Below are 17,355 nucleotides of genomic sequence, written 5' to 3'. Positions count from 1 at the left end.
AAGTATTCTTGCCTACAAGCGTGCCAGTCAGAGGAATCTTAATAGACACAGCATGTGGTAGGTGGCATCAATAGAAATTCACCATCCTGAGGAAATGATGAAGTGCAGAGTAGTCTTGTGGGAGAGGTAAGTTAAGAATGAAATTCACATGAGCAGAGGTTGGTCAGACACATTCAGTGGAGACTGTGTGCCCGAGGAATGTAACAGTTGAACTGCTCAGCTGTTACTTAGCGAACTTGCTCAAGTTTTTTTTGTATTCCTCAGTGGAGGAAGAGAAAATGAGGATGTCATCCAAGTAGGCATTAAGAGTGAGGTAAGTCAAACAGAAGAGAGGTGATAAACCATTGCCACATTTGGGCTGTGTTTTTCAGGCAATATGGCACAAAACAATATTCAAAGATGCCAAAAGGGGTAATGGCAGCCATTTATGGAATATCTGATGGGTTCATTGGGATCTGATGGTAGGCCTTGTGACAGTAAAGTACAGTTAAAATGTGAGAGCCATGGAGAAACTGGGTGAAATCTTGGCTGTGGGGGATCAGGTAGTTGTTGATGATGGTAAGCACATTGAGGGATCTATAATTGTCACACAAGCAAAAAGTGCCATGCTTCTTAAGAACAACGTGACTCAAGGAGGACCAGTAACCGTTGGAGGGACAGTTGATTCATGATTTAGGTCTTTCAACTCTCCTTGGTGTAATGTAGTTTGTAAGCATTGAAGTACTGAGCTTTATGATGTGCCAGAGGGCCTTTGGTGGCATTGATTCTGTGGCACATGCCATTAGTGACAGCCCCTAATAAACTGTCACGGGATGAGGCAGGAGTTGAAAGGAGAAGCTCAGTGGCAGGTGCCAAATCACTAACCTTGGTGTGAGGGGTGCACTGCAGCAGCAGTGACAGTCAGTTGCACTCTGGGGAGGCACTGCATGAATAGCCATGGTGTGAGATGTCCACTGCAGTGGTGGAAGTGTAGGCACTAAGTTGGAGGTACCCTGTTGAGTGCCTGCAGGGAGTCAGCAGATGACGAACAGAGCCCATGACAATTCAGCAGACACATATGAGAAACAATAGTGCAATTTTGCATTTTGGGCATGGAATGCATTGACTTGAGAGTACTCGCATGAAAGCTTGACGAGCTGTGTGGTAATTGTGCCATGGGGGCAGAGGGAGAAACCACCGATGGGTTGGAGATGTGGATGCCTGTGGCTGGCAGGGTCTGTTGGCACATGAAATGTGAGAACCTGAAGAGTGGCATACAGAAGCAGAATGTAGGTCCAGAGAGAGGCTGTTGTGGTATAGGAAATCCAACATGATGACTGGGGCATCAGTGTATGTGACTTAGAATGTCCAGAGGAAAAGCTGTTCCTGGTAAAACTGAAGTGACATTTTGAAGGAGCAATTAATGGAGAGTAATTTGTTAACAGTGACCAGAGCAAGTTTAGCTAGAGACAGCAGAGCAGTGGCAAGAGCAGCAGGTATGAGCTGATATCTGCTCCTGTGTCCGCAAGGAATCAAAGACCTGAGTTTTTCTCCATGATGCATAGTCAATTAGCCACACGAGGTGGGATGGGCTGTGATGAGTGAGACGGTAGGTGCTGAATAGAGTTATGGTGGGATGTGGCGCCTAAATGTGCCTGCCTGTCTCGTTTGGGTAAGCAAAGCAAGGTGGCCAACAGCTCCAGACAGTGTCCTCAAATATAGGCATGGAATCAGCAAAGCAGATAAGCCAGGTGGGGAGTAGGGGCAAGGCGTCAGCAGTCACCAGTGTGTGCTGCTATAAGACAGGAATCCATTTGGGTATTGGTTTGGCTGGTGGCTGTGGCAGGCGTCATGGAGCTGCTGTTGGTGCTGTGGGTTAGAGGCTGCCAGGTGGCAGCACTGCAGTGGGAGTGAGTGTACTAGAGTGTGTGCGACATTGGTCATGTTAAGGCAGAGCTGGGTGTACATGTGTGCCAACCGTGCTAGTTAAAGGAGACAACGCATGTCAGACGTGCCAGTGATGTTGCCCTAATGTACAGGCTTGTTCAGCAACTTGGAGCTTAAATTCCTGAGAGTCCACCATGCATGACAGAAGCTGTAATTGCAATTCATACTGCAGCCTCAACAACCAAAAGATCCATTGAGGATGTCAATCATCACCTCAGCATCGATTTGTGCTCAGAGATGTAACCAAAGTTGAGACTGTTTTCATTCACCATGTTGCTCCTCATGAATAATGTAGTGAATGACTTCAGTTGGTGTAGCACGAGAGGTGTTCAACAAGACAAGCCTTCACCGACAGTTACTTATATTCAGTAAGTGACAACAGTAACAGATCACTTGGGATGTCAGTCTGATGGAGAAATCTGGTAGAGATGACTCACCAAACAGATAAACCATGCACTGTCATTGATGATACCGTGGATGTCGAGAAGATTGCCAACCAAGGCAAACCACATCATTAGATTATCCTTTTGTAGGGCCAGCAGTTTAGGGAATCTGCTGGGTGCCACCTGTAAATGGCAGAGAGTAGACCTGATGAGATGCTTGAGCTTAGTCATTTCCAGGGAGCACAAAATCTGTACTGAATGTGATGTGGTCTGTTGCTGGAGGTCTCAGTTGCAGAGTGAGGGCAATGAACGCTGGTGGGGCACAGTGCAGATGGCATGGGTGTGCAGGGAACTGTTGCAGAAGAAGTGGCCAGTTCTGCTGTGACAGTGAGTGGATGAGTTACAGAAACACGGTGGCAGAGTGGCGCAACGTCAGACCAGCATGGAGGGGTTGGCCAGTGCCACCATGAAAGTGAGCAGAAGACATGTCGCAGCTGGATCAAAGCATGATACATCTGACACAGAGATATCATAGCCCAATGCATAAGGAGCAACCAGAGTTACTGAAAATATGTGCGGATGAAACTGACGCGAAAACTTCATGGTTGGGAACAGTCAACTGGACCAGAAGATTTTGCACTGATTTTTGAAACTGTGAATCAGATGAGTTGGATTACGGTCCCAGGAAGATCCAAGCAGTGGTGAAGGTAGAGGATGAGTACCTGCACTATCCTTAACAGGCATGTAGTCAGTCTGTAGCAGTTGTTGCACAAACTATCCATGTTGTGCAGTGTGATGAGTTGGACATGTTTGACCCAATGAGTTTATACTGGTCATATTTTAGTTGTTCAAAGAACAGATGAAATTGTTTATGTTTGACATTGTCTCTCCTCGTAGATGCAGCAAATGCTTGTTGTTCATACACCAGAGTGACGTAGGAAAAACAGTGTTCAATGGGACATTCGCAAGGCAGTCCATGTTGTTGTAGAACAATGCATAGAAAGCACGTGATAAATGGAGAGGAATCAGCAATCTTCATTGTTGGGGTAACCACTGTGGTTAGTTATGTGTCTAAGATAGATAAACACCAATAACACACCTTTAAATCATATCTGATTTATTATTAACACAAGACAGTATGCACAAAATCACTAAACACACAAGAAACATAAGTTTACAGACGAGTTAATAGAATGATTGTGCCAAAGACTTCTGAAAGTCAGAGAGAACATACTTCACCATGTTTGGTATCTGCCACATATATATTTTAACAAATGATATTTAAATTGTTTCCTTACTATCTGTGTAACATGAGTTCTTCATTTCTCTCTCTCTCTCTCTCTCTCTTTGGATTCTGTTTTCTTCAGATCACAGTCAGGATTCATCTGAAAAACTTTACATTTGCGTGAACATTGAGAACTGATTCCAGAAAATATACCAATATATCTGATAAAGAACAGAAATATTGAAAATAATCAGGAAAATAATTTTAAGTAACAAACAACATTTCTACCATTACCACTACCTAACAGTGGTTACATGACATAAGGAAACAAAATACTATTTTTCATTCATAATACTTGAATAGTATGGAGCAAAGTGACAATATTATTTGTCTACTAATCATGTTATGTCACTGCCTTTTTCATCTTAGCAGAGGTATTTGCTTTTTAACAGGTGACATTATCTACATTGAAAAATTTAAAATTCCTGTACATAAAGCATTTAAAGTCTGTAAGTAAAAGAATAACAAGGATTCAAATTGGCAGGCCTGGTTGGTGGGTATACCGGTAGATGAAGGACACGCAAAGTGAGAAATCTAGGAGTTCCAGAGGCATGTGCGGCCAAATCAGCCATAAAATAGATAGGGGGATAGCTTCGCCTGACCTTGTGACTTGGTTGATGATTGACAGTATGTATCAAAAACTATTGGAGGGAGAGAGTGGACTGACGATGTCAGTGTGTACACGACATAGAAGTCCTTTGGGGCTGCTAAATTGTCGTAGATGGGTTTGTGCATGTTGTTCTACTTTATTTCTCTGCCAAGGTATGCAGGTATACAGGCCCTCATCCAATCACGACAACTGTTCTCAATTCTTGGCCAGAAGAATTGGTTGGCAACCAGTTTTGTAGTGGCCTTGATGTCTGGGTGAGTGAGGCTGTGCAGGGAGTTGAACACAGCTCATCACAGAGGTGGAGGTACAAATAATCGGAGAGTACCCGTCGAAGTATCACACGCAATAGGGATGGCTGAGCCAGGTAGTAGATGTGCCTTGAGAGCCAGTGCACATTTAGTGTGCTTTAGCATATCTGCAAGCTCAATGTCGTAGGTTTACAAGTGGGCTTACTCTTCTGTGTCAATGGGAGAAGAGGTAATGTTCATCAATCAAGTCAGGATGTGGTTTAAAGCCACCCCTCTATCCCATATTATGGTTAATTTGGTCACCCATGCATTCATTAATGCCTGGATTTCTTACTTTGGTCATCTTTCATCTAATTCCAGGGCCGCCAATTTTAAGCCTCACTGTACACCAAACTATGCAAGCTGTGCAGTGTTGACAAGTTTCACACCACCACTACTACCCACAGAGGAAAGGCCTCGTGGAGTGTTGACACTATACTATTAAGGTGGTTCTCATGTGCCGTGGTAGTTCTTGATAAGAGGCACTACCATGTACCCTCCTGGGAATATGTACTGCTCACAAAGAGCACCTACAAGCATCGCTTGTTGACAGTCTCAATGGTAAACCACTCATCCTTCCTGCCAAGTTTATCAAACACTCTCACCTCCTGAATGATGCTGATCTCCCCATTATAATGGATCAAGTATGTGAACATATTTCACACATCCATACTGCACTTCTGAAACTGCCTTCAGTACCAGGAGTCTTTGCTCACAAAGAACAGAAGAATCGGAGGACCCTAAGGTTTCAAGAGTAATCAGGCATTGTGATTAGCCAAATCTTGATTGAGCTACTGGTGGTGTCCCAGAGCAGCATCACTCAAGGCCATTTTGGGGGGGGGGGGGGGGAGGGAGAGGGAGAGGGAAAGGTGGTGACCACACATGATCCACAATATAGCAGGCACAAGATCATGGTTGACCAAAGTTTAGTTTTAGTTATGTCATGTTCCGTAGATCATTTTCCCGATTATTTTATCGATACGGTGTGGAACAAGTCAGATTACAAGAAATATATACACACATGAATAGTGTTAATATTAATATTACAGAAATTTTATTTCTACATATGCAACTATTTTTTTTTTTTTTTTTTACCATTTCTAAAACAGAAACTCGTCCATGGAGTAGAAGGAGTTGTCCAAAAGAAATGATTTTAAGCTAGATTAAAACTTGATCTGCTACCTGCCAGACACTTTATGTTGTTGGGCAAATGATCAAAGATTTTTGTTGCTGAATAATGTACTCCTTTTTGAGCAACTGACAGCTTCAATAACAGATAGGAAAGGTCATTTTTCCCTCTAGTGTTATACGTATGAACATCACTGTTCTTCGCGAATTGAGATGGATAATTCATAACGAATTTTATTAGCGATTATATATACTCTGATGGTGCAGTTAAAATACCTAACTCCTTGAAAAGGTGCCTACATGGCCTCCTTGGGTGAACACCACTAATTATTCTCACTGCTCTCTTTTGTGCAATCAGTACTTTATGTCTAAGTGATGAGTTACCCCAGAAAACTATTCCATAAGACATTATTGAGTGGAAATATGCAAAGTACATTAGGAGGCTGATTGTTTATTACCAAAACTAGCAAAAGAAGCTGAACTTAGTTGTTTGAGAAGCTCAGCAATATGCTTCTTCCAGTTAAAGTTGTCATCAATGTGAACACCCAAAAATTTGGAGAAATCCACCCTATTAACTGAGCCCTGTACATATGCTACACCAACTGTCGATATGACTGTATTCAGTGTACAGAACTGAATGTAGTGAGTTTTTTCAAAATTAAGGAAGAGTCCATTTCCTGAGAACCACTTAATAATTCTTTGAAAGACATCCTTAAGAATATCTTCAGCTGCTTTTTCTGGAATGGGATTTATTATAACACTCATGTCATCTGCAAAAAGTACTAGTTCCGCTTGCTGAACGTTAAGTGGGAGGTCATTCACATGAATAAGGAACAGCAGAGGACCTAAAATTGAACCCTGTGGGACTCCCTTTGTGATAACTCTCCATTCACTAGAATTTACCACCCTCCCATTATTATTTGTGTTATTCAGCACAAATTTTTGCTTTCTGTTCATTAAGTATGATTCTTAATGAACAGATTCCTCCCCCCCCCCCTCCTCCCCTGAACCATGGACCTTGCCGTTGGTGGGGAGGCTTGCGTGCCTCAGTGATACAGATAGCCGTACCATAAGTGCAACCACAATGGAGGGGTATCTGTTGAGAGGCCAGACAAACATGTGGTTCCTGAAGAGGGGCAGCAGCGTTTTCAGTAGTTGCAGGGGCAACAGTCTGGATGATTGACTGATCTGGCCTTGTAATACTAACCAAAATGGCCTTACTATGCTGGTACTGCGAGTGGCTGAAAGCAAGGGGAAACTGCAACCATAATTTTTCATAAGTGCATGCAGCTTTCCTGCATGCTTAAATGATGATAGTGTCCTCTTGGATAAAATATTCTGGAGGTAAAATAGTCCCCCAATCGGATCTCCGGGTGGGGACTACTCAGGAGGACAATGTTATCAGGAGAAAGGAAACTGGCGTACTACGGGTCTGAGTGTGGAATGTTGGATCCCTTACTCGGGCAGGTAGGTTAGAAAATTTAAAAAGGGAAATGGATAGGGTTAAAGTTAGATATAGTGGGAATTAGTGAAGTTCGGTGGCAGGAGGAAGAAGACTTCTGGTCAGGTGAATACAGGGCTATAAATACAAAATCAAATAGGGGTAATGCAGGAGTAGGTTTAATAATGAATAAAAAAATTGGAATGTGGGTAAGCTACTACAAACAGCATAGTGAACACATTATTGTGGCCAAGATAGATATGAAGCCCACGCCTACCACGTTAGTACAAGTTTATATACCGACTAGCTCCGCAGATGACGAAGAGATTGATGAAATGTATCATGAGATAAACGAAATTATTCAGAGAATGAAGGGAGATGAAAATTTAATAGTGCTGGCTGAATGGAATTCGATAGTAGGAAAAGGAAGAGAAGGAAACATAGTAGGTGAATATGGAATGGGGGTAAGGAATGAAAGAGGAAGCCGCCTGGTACAATTTTGCACAGAGCATAACGTAATCATAGCTAACACTTAGTTCAAGAATTATAAAAGAAGGTTGTACACATGGAAGAAGCCTGGAGATACTGAAAGGTTTCAGATAGATTATATAATGGCAAGACAGAGATTTAGGAACCAGGTTTTAAATTGTAAGACATTTCTAGGGGCAGATGTGGATTCAGACCACAATCTATTGGTTATGAACTGTAGATTAAAACTGAAGAAACTGCAAAACGGTGGAAATTTAAGGAGATGGGACCTGGATAAACTGAAAGAACCAGAGGTTGTTGATGTTTCATGGAGAGCATTAGGGAACGATTGACAGGAATGGGGGAAAGAAATACAGTAGAAGAAGAATGGGTAGCTTTGAGAGATGAAATAGTGAAGACAGCAGAAGATCAAGTGGGTAAAAACACGAGGGCTAATAGAAATCCTTGGGTAACAGAAGAGATACTGAATTTAATTGATGAAAGGAGAAAATACAATAATGCAGTAAATGAAGCAGGCAAAAAGGAATACAAACGTCTCAAAAATGAGATTGACAGGAAATGCAAAATGGCTAAGCAGGGATGGCTAGAGGACAAATGTAAGGATGTAGAGGCATATATCACTAGGGTTAAGATAGATACTGCCTACAAGAAAATTAAAGAGACCTTTGGAGATAAGAGAACCACTTGTATGAACATCAAGAGCTCAGATGGAAACCCAGTTCTAAGCAAAGAAGGGAAAGCAGAAAGGTGGAAGGAGTATATAGAGGGTCTATACAAGGGTGATGTTCTTGAGGACAATATTATGGAAATGGAAGAGGATGTAGATGAAGATGAGATGGGAGATAAGATACTGCGTGAAGAGTTTGACAGAGCACTGAAAGACCTGAGTCGAAACAAGGCTCCGGGAGTAGACAACATTCCATTAGAACTACTGATAACCTTGGGAGAGCCAACCCTGACAAACCTCTACCATCTGGGGAGCAAGATGTATGGTGAAATACCCTCAGACTTCAAGAAGAATATAATAATTCCAATCCCAAAGAAAGCAGGTGTTGACAGATGTGAAAATTACTGAATTAGCAGTTTAAGAAGCCATGGGTGCAAAATACTAACACGAATTCTTTACAAACGAATGGAAAAACTAGCAGAAGCTGACCTCGGGGAAGATCAGTTTGGATTCTGTAGAAATGTTGGAACACGTGAGACAATACTGACCCTATGACTTATCTTAGAAAATAGATTTAGGAAAATGCAAACCTACATTTCTAGCATTTGTAGACTTAGGGAAAGCTTTTGACAATGTTGACTGGAATAGCCTCTTTCAAATTCTGAAAGTGGCAGGGGTAAAATACAGGGAGCGAAAGGCTATTTACAATTTGTACAGAAACCAGATGGCAATTATAAGAGTCGAGGAGCATGAAAGGGAAGCAGTGGTTGGGAAGGGAGTGAGATAGGGTTGGTTGGTTGTTTTGGGGGAGGAGACCAGACAGCGAGGTCATCGATCTCATTGGATTAGGGAAGGAAGTCAGTCGTGCCCTTTCAAAGGAACCATCCTGGCATTTGCCTGGAGGGATTTAGGGAAATCATGGAAAACCTAAATCAGGATGGCATGATGTGGGATTGAACCGTCATCCTCCCGAATGCAAGTCCAGTGTGCTAACCACTGCACCACCTCGCTTGGTTGAGATAGGGTTGTAGCCTATCCCCGATGTTATTCAATCTGTATATTGAGCAAGCAGTAAAGGAAACAAAAGAAAAATTCGGAGTAGGAAATAAAATCCATGGAGAAGAAATAAAAACTTGAGGTTCGCCGATGACGTTGTAATTCTGTCAGAGACAGCGTAGGACCTGGAAGAGCAGCTGAACGGAATGGACAGTGTCTTGAAAGGAGGATATAAGATGAACATCAACAAAAGCAAAATGAGGATAACGGAATGTAGTCGAATTAAATCGGGTGATGCTGAGGGTATTAGATTAGGAAATGAGATGCTTAAAGTAGTGAATGAGTTTTGCTGTTTGGGGAGCAAAATAACTGATGATGGTTGAAGTAGAGAGGATATAAAATGTAGACTGGCAATAGTAAGGAAAGCGTTTCTGAAGAAGAGAAATTTGTTAAGATCAAGTATGGATTTAAGTGTCAGGAATCCTTTCTGAAAGTATTTGTATGGAGTGCAGCCATGTATGGAAGTGAAACGTGGAAGATAAATAGTTTAGACAAAAAGAGAATAGATGCTTTCAAAATGTGGTGCTACAGAAGAATGCTGAAGATTAGATGGGTAGATCACATAACTAATGAGGAAGTATTGAATAGAATAGGGTAGAATAGAAATTTGTGGCAAAACTTGATTAGAAGAAGGGATCGCTTGGTAGGACATATTCTGAGGCATCAAGGGATCACCAATTTAGTATTGGAGGACAGCGTGGAGGGTAAAAATCATAGAAGGAGACCAAGAGATGAATACACTAAACAGATTCAGAAAGATGTAGGTTGCAGTAGGTACTGGGAGATGAAGAAGCTTCCACAGGTTAGAGTTGCATGGACAGCTGCATCAAACCAGTCTCTGGACTGAAGACCACAACAACAACAACAACAACAAGTATGATTCAAACCAGCTGTGTGTATAGCCTTCAATTCCATAACACCTGAGTTTTTCTAAGAGTGTTACATGACCCACACAGTCAAATGCCTTGGAGAGATCACAAAAAGTACCAACTGGTGATAATTTGTTATTTTGGGCTTGTACTATTTGATGGGTAAATGTGTAGATAGCATTCTCAGTCGAGTAACCCTTCCGGAATCCGATCTGTGACATGCTGAGTAAATTATTTTCACTTAAATGTGAGACTACTTTTGAATACACAACTTTTTCGAATATTTTAGAAAATGAAGTCAGCAATGAGATTGATCTATAATTATTTAAGTCACTCTTGTCCCCTTTCTTATGAAGAGGTTTGACAATTGCATATTTCAATCTGTCTGGAAAAATTCCCTGTGTCAGCAAAGCATTAAATATATCGCTAAGGACTCCACTTATTAAATTAGAACAACACTTCAAAATTCTGTTAGAGACTCAAAGGCCTAAAGTCTTGGGAAATGACATTTTTAACATATTTTTTTGATTCTTCAAATGAACCCTTTAACCATATTTTTGCTGCTGCATTCAGAAAGTGATTGTTAAAAATACTTGCAACTTGTCAATTATCACTCACAACATCATCATTTAGCTTTATTGCTATGGTGTGCTGTGCACTGTCAGGCTGCCCCATCTCCCATTTGACAATATTCCACATAGTTTTAATCTTATTATCCGCATTATTAATTTCTGTCAGAACACATAAGCTTCTCAACTTCTTAATGACTTTCCTTAAAATCTTTTGTAGTAAGCAAGAAATGTCGGATCCTGACTTATTCTGGCCTGTCCATATATTTCCCTCTTCCTCTTACATGATATCTTAATTCCCTTAGTAATCCATGGCTCACTTGATTTTGTGATGGCTTTTTTTGGATAATGTTTCAGGAAGCAACTCTCAAATATTGAGACAAATTTACAGTGGAATAAATTGAATTTGGCATCAGCATCATTTTCTGTGTATACTTCATCCCGCTCTACGTCTTCTAGGCTGCACTTAAAGCTCTGTATCCTGCTCACATTAATAAGCCTGTTTTGTATGAACCTGCCTGAATCCTCTAAGGTGCTATATGTGTTATTTCCATTAACTGTGCATCATGATCAGATAGCCCACTAACAATTAGGTACACATTAATTGTTTCTGCCTGAGCACTGTCTATGAAAATGTTATCGATAAGTGCCCTACTATCCTGCTGCATACGAGTTGGAAAATTTACAGCAGATACTAGATTGAAACAACCAAACAAAGATTCTAGCTCATTTTTCCTATCCGTATCTTTTAAGAAATCTACATTAAAATCACCACAAACCACTAACTGCTTCTTTTTGGCAGGGACAACCATAGTTCTTGTATGTAGCAGTGATATGCTTTCTTGCGGAGCCCACCTGGGGCCCCTTGGTGGGGGGGGGCAAGATTTTGCTTCTCAGGAGGCACAAAAGTGTAGTAGGCTGTCACAGGGGGTACACCTGTGGCTGTGAAAGGTAATAGCAGAAGATGCATAGTATACAGAATCAGAGAATGTACAGTATCTTGAGTAGCACATTGAGTGTAGTAGTTCACAGTCTGTTGGCCACAGGAAGTCAATGGTAGTGTTTATAGCATATTACCCCCACATTGGGTGGTAATATGAGGTCTGAAATACATGTGTTCATCAGTCTGTGGACTTGTGGAGTTCCAATGTCAATGTGACCTTGTATAAACACCAGAGACAATGGACTTGGTTTGTACCATGTGTACGTGGGTAGGTTAGAGAGTTCACTTATGTTGCATTAGGAAGAAATCATTCCTGTGCCATTTTAACAGTAGCATGAAATGGGTGGTGCACCTGAGATTCACAGTACAAAGGCAAAATGTGATGAAAGAACAAAAGGTTCATTGCATCATACAGTGTATGGCTCATAGTTCATAGCATGCACACAACACAACACAGCCACTGGCATAATGAGTGAAGGATCAAAAACGAGTCTGAGGTCACCAATGTGATTAATTCCGTCCCATTATTGTGTGGTGAAGGGATAGAACTCGCCAACTCAAGGTACTCTGAAGAACAACATTTATTACAAAACTACAGAACACACAAACGAAATAAAAACTTGAGAGAAAGCCATACAAAGACGAAGATGTCAAATAACATAGACAAAGGGGCTGCAAGTCAAGACTCAAAGGTGCTGTTTTTTGTGGTTGATAGTCACTGCAAAAGGTCATGTGTTCATATCACATCGGGATCACCTGTCTCATATAGGGTGATAGGGTGCCTAAAGGATGCTGCATTCTTGGAGTGCTATACAACAATTCAAGCAAATCACATTAATACTCGTAGTTTTGATTACAGTAAAGAAGAGACAATACTTAACTTCAGATTTACAACAGTGTTGCAAGCAATGGGCGAGATGCAAACAGTCATTGTCTTTTGCTATGGACAATGTCCATACAAGCAATGGATGTGGATCACTAATAACTGCTATCGTAGTGCTCTCTGCTAGGCCAGGTCTAGTACTGTGTGGCTGAGGCTGGCACGAGAAGTGCTTATATTCTCTTCTTGCAGAGGCCGCTCCTGTCGTGGTGTGGTCCTAGTCAGCAGGCTACTGGCTGACGTCATCTCAGAGCCTTCTCTGCTCTTGTGTTCTTCATCTTTGTGCTGGCATGCCAGAACATCACCATTGTGGTAACTTCTGTCCCTTTGATGTATGATGAAGGAACAGAAATTACCAACTCAAGATACACTGAAGAACTAGTTTTATTTCAAAACTGCAGAATATACACATGAAGCAAAAAATGTGAGAAAACCCATGCAAAGACAAAGTTGCCAAACAACATTCATCTAACAGCCTGCAAGTCAAAACTCAAAGGTGCTGTTTTTTGTGTTCAATAGTTGCCACAAGTATTATTGAGTGGTTTTCTGTAAATGATCTCAATCTCAGTTTCAGAAAAGTTGAAATGTATTTAGTTCTACTCATCCAGAGGTACTGTACCAATGATAAGTGTAACACTTGGTGAGGAAATAACAAATGGGGTGACTTCTTCAAAAATTTTATGTGTCCATGTTGATGAGACTTTAAACTGGAAAAAAATATTCTGGGATGCCTAAAACAACTTAGCTCAGCCACACTGAATCATTGCAAATGGTGGGGAGAAATAAATCAGTAAGTTAACATATTTTGCACATTTTTGTTGGACAATTCATATAGTATAATTTTCCGGGGTAACTCATCTTCACTAAATAAGGTCTTCATTGCTCAAAAAAGTGCTGTAGGTATAATATGTGCTGTTCACCACCAGTCATCTTCACTACTGCTTCACAGCATATTTATATCCTCACATACTTGGTTGTAAATTATTCATTGCAGTTCGAAAGGAACAATGGTGTATGCAGTTACAGTACCAGAAGAATAAATGACATTCATTACACCATCTGACCACTGATAGAGGGAGTTTTGTCTGTTGTCAGATCTTCTGCCGGATCGAAGAAGTTGGTGGCATATGGAGCAGGCAAGGTGTAAGCCAGCCTGATGTGGTCAACTGAGACTGTATACAGCTTCCTATTGCACTCAGCATCCATCGTGTTTTTTCCGTTGGTGAACGTTCAGTGTGGCATGGAGTAGGGCTGCTGGAGAGTTGGCTGTACCACATCGGTATGCAACTTGACTTGCATGCAGTGCTGCAAATTAGCTTGCATGAATACTGTCCTAGTGCTGTGCCATGTCAGTGCATGTGTTCAGAGGACACCCACATGAGTGTGCAGATGTTCTGCCAGGGTGGGGGCTGTGGCGTCATGTGGGAGCGGTACTTCCGCAACAAAATCACCTCAGAGTACAAGAGGTTGTCTGTAAACGAGATCAGCAGGCGCGTATCGCTCTCCTCCTTCAGTGTTACTTGCAGCTCCAGCAGCACCAGTAGGAGTGCCTCCATCCAGGCAGTGTTGTGGCATCTGAGGCCGGCTTTCAGAGTCCTATGGAGACATTTGACCATGCTGTTCAGTGCCAGATGGTAGCTTATGGTTCTGAAGCCACACAGTCTGGCGACATGCATGAACAACACACAGTCAAACTGGCAGCTGCGGTCTGTTGTCACGTGACTGGGGAATCCGATGCCTGCCACCCAGATGTCAACAAAGGCGGTGGCAATGGTCTCAGCAGTGATGTCTGCGATGGGTGTTGCCTCCAGTCAGCGAGTGAAGCAGTCCATCACAGTTAGTAGATATCACTTCTCTTGGGAGAGAGCAAGTGGGCTGACAAGGTCCACATGGACATGTGCAAATCAGCTTGTCCACATGGGTAAGGTGCCCATGTGTGTGGGTGTGACTCCCAACTTTAGCAGGCTGGCATGTGGTGCAAGAGCATGCCCATCCACAGCAAGCCTTCCAAAGCCTACCACAAGCAGCTCCTGGTCATAAGCACTCCAAGTGCTTCGCGGTTCAGATAGCTCCTTTGAGAAAAAACCGAGCAGTTGCCAGTTCCCGCCGACAAGTTGTAGCACCACACTAATGGTGGTCTGGCTGGCATCCACCACTATGGTTAAGTCCACCTCATGCACCAAGTGCAAGAACAGTGTCGCTTCTGCGAGATTCTGTTTTGACACCATGAAGCTCTGCTCCAGTGCATCCGTCCAGTTCACAGGAGTCTTCCCTTTCGAGCTGGGACTCTGTAGTGTCTTATCACAGGTTCTTGCATGATGACAGCGTTGGGCAGATGGTAGTAATAAAAGTTCAACATGCTGAGGTAACCACCGTAATTCTCTGTGCATCTATGGAAGCAGCACGTTCAGAATCACTTGTACTTTCTCCGGTAGTGGTGCTGATCTGGCGGGGGTGATTAAATGGCCGAGGAACTCGATTTCCGGCACACCATATGTGCACTTCGCTTAATAATGATTCCGACTTCACTCAGGTGCTGCAAGATCTCCATTAGATGGTGGCAGTGGAGCTCAGACGACTTTGAGAACACCAGTACGTCGTCGAGTTACTTGAAACAACAAAGCAAGCCTCACAAGATGCCATGCCATCCAGGAAACGCTGCCAGGTCAGGGTAGCATTATGAGGACCGAAAGGCAAAAACAGACTTTCTAAAAGCCTGAAGAGTGTGAAACTAGTCGTTTTCTGAATGTCCTCAGGCGCCACTGGACTCTCTATGTACATCTTTATGCAATCGATCTTACTAAATATGACACTGCCCGCCAGGGCTTGGCTAAAATCATGAAGGTGTAGTATTAGATATTGATCTGGCACCATTCATGAATTAATGGCACCATTCATGAATCAAGGGCACAATAGTCCCCACATGAGCACCACGAATTGTCTTTTTTTGGAACTAAATGCAATGCAGATGACCTTGGGCTGCTTGATAGCCAAACAACGCCTTGTTGCAGCATGGCCTTAAAGATAACCTTTGCTACTGTGAATAAGTCATGAGTCAATGTGACCAGCATGAAGTGGGTGTCTAGGCCTATTTATTATGTGGTGCACCACTAAATGCTTGATATTCTTCAGTGCATCAGCTGGGCGATAGAGTGTTAGCATAAGGTATAGGCCATTTCACAGGTTTTAAGCTGTAGAATGCGGCCTGTTGGTGCTGTCTCGCTATCTTTAAATTTTTTGTCAAATGAATGAGCTGTATGTCTGCAATGTTGAGCTAGCAGCTTGTAGGCTGAGAAAGTCTGTCCCTAGAATTAGCTCATTGATGTCAGCCAAAGTAAATGTCCATGAGATCTAAATTGTGCTTGTGTGTGCCATATGTTTTAATGGCTGAATTATTCACTGCAGTGACAGAGAGTGCCTCGTCCCACATGCAGTGCCTTAGCATAGAACATGAGAATATCAAGAGGTCTGAACCTATGTCAATGAGATACCTAAGGCTGCTGGCACATTCTGCTATGAAGAGACATCTGGGTACCGAAAATAAGTTGAGTGTGTGTAGGCCTGGTTGCAGGTAACATTTAGGTGCATGCAGGGACTTTGTCGCTTCATTGTTGAAGTGTGCGTGATACCAGCTGAAGCTGCTCAGCGGCTGGTCCGCTGTTAGTGAAGTACCATTAGAATGGCTGGAATTGTGTTGCCGGTTGCATGAGCCAGTTTGGTGGTGACTGGATTGGCTGCTGATACGGTGCCTGCTGCCCTCTTCCTGAGAATGTGCCAACCAGAGCTGCCACCTATGTGGCTAAGTTGTGAACTAGTTGGTGCAGGTCAGCATCTATGGCAGAGGCTAAGGGGAGTACGACGTGCCACTGTGGAGGTGGGGGAATAGTATCACAAGCTGCAGTGGCCACAATGCTAGGTGCCATCACCAGCACATCATGCATGCAGTAGGCCAAGTTTGCAATGGCATCCAGCTGTATTTCTGTCTATTACTGCCTGCACCTGGACAGGGCAACTGTGCACCCAGACAGTGAATAACAGCATATCCGGCATGACGTCAGACTGCGCAAGGCTCTGCAAGTGGTGCAGGAACTGAGAAGGTCCCTGGTCACTGCATTCCTCTTGGCACAGCAGTTGGTGCACTCATTGTTCCTTGGATGATGAGATCCAGTGGATGTGAGGTTGGAGGTTATTTGTTACTCATCAAGACCACATCCACATGGGGCCAAAAGGGAGGCAGCCTGACCAACACCCATCCAGCAACAGTAGGAGGCATCAGTGGGGCAGAGCTTCATGTGTTAATATTTTCCCGAGCTGTCTGCGGGTGCGCAGAGTCTGTGTGTGCAGAACGTGCCTGTAACTCACTCTCTAAATTCACCACCTTGGCTTAGAGTCAAGTTCTCATACAAGGGGAAAACAAACAAGGGAAATAACGCAACACGCCAAAAATGTGCACTAGAATGTCCATGAGTGAAGTATACACACACAAAAATATTATAGGCATAAATGATTTCCCAAAAAGAAGTTGATAGTCTGTCTGTATGAAGCACTGTTCAAATGTGGGAGCATAAGCACCAGTCCACTTGTGGTTCCATGTCAGCTGTATCAACAAATGTTCATTACCACTTGTTAGCTTCAGATCACGTCAGGGTTATCAGTGAAGTGGGGACTTGTGTTCACTGCTTATGGTCCTAGACATGCAGTGAACCAGTTTTACTGCCACACCAATGCACTGTGTGCAAGGAAGAGGCTCAGTAATGGGAATGTGATGGAAACTGATAGGAGTTGTTTTGTCAGTGACATACATTTATTTTGCCATATCTCA

Source organism: Schistocerca nitens, chromosome 5 (assembly GCF_023898315.1).
Source record: "Schistocerca nitens isolate TAMUIC-IGC-003100 chromosome 5, iqSchNite1.1, whole genome shotgun sequence".
Classification (NCBI taxonomy): domain Eukaryota; kingdom Metazoa; phylum Arthropoda; class Insecta; order Orthoptera; family Acrididae; genus Schistocerca; species Schistocerca nitens.
This window is presented reverse-complemented; position numbering follows the sequence as displayed.